Source organism: Belonocnema kinseyi, chromosome 6 (genome assembly GCF_010883055.1).
Source record: "Belonocnema kinseyi isolate 2016_QV_RU_SX_M_011 chromosome 6, B_treatae_v1, whole genome shotgun sequence".
NCBI lineage: Eukaryota > Metazoa > Arthropoda > Insecta > Hymenoptera > Cynipidae > Belonocnema > Belonocnema kinseyi.
Window position 1 is genome coordinate 65,975,046 of NC_046662.1, and position 794 is coordinate 65,975,839.

Consider the following 794-nt stretch of genomic DNA (forward strand, 5'->3'; position numbering starts at 1 on the left):
TTAATTCTATTGTAATCTGAAAAATTAAAACATCCCCTTCCTTCTTTTTTCTTTCTTTCGTCTTGTAAATTTTTATTATCATCAAATTACAATTAAATAACATTCAAAATAAAAAAATAAAATAAAATTGCATTAGCAACATTTAATAGGTAGAAATTGACAGCACTCACGAAAAGGTGCCCTCTCTTTGATACCTGAGAATCAATTTGATTCTTGGACGTTGAATAGAATTTTTAATTTGGATTTTAATCTGATTTGAATTTCTTAAATTTCGAATTTAAAGGATTAATTTGTTGCAACGAGGAATTAATTTAAAATAAAATAGTCAAATTTTTAACCAACGAAGTTAATTTTATACTTAAATGGGCAAATTTCCAACCAGAGAGGAAAACATTTACAAAAAAAGATTTTTTCAGTCAAGGAAGAAAAAATTTTTATACAAGTTGATGAACTTTCCTTGTTAACAAATTATTACCAATTGAATAGTTAAACTAAGAAGAAAAACAGACGAATTTTCAACAAAATGATTGAATCTTCAACCCAATAGTTTTCAAACAAAAAGTTAAATTTTCAACCAAGAAGAAAATAATCTGTAAAAGAAGACGAATTTCCCACCCAAATGGTAAATTTTTTATATAAATGATAAATTATCTACCAAGAAATGATGTTTTGAAAAAAGTTTGAGAGTAGGAAAAAAAAGTTTTCTGTGCATTTGTTGACCTAGAAAAAGCTTTTGACAAGGTAGATAGAAGTAAACTTTGGGAAATTCTCAAAGAGTATGGAGTCAATGGATG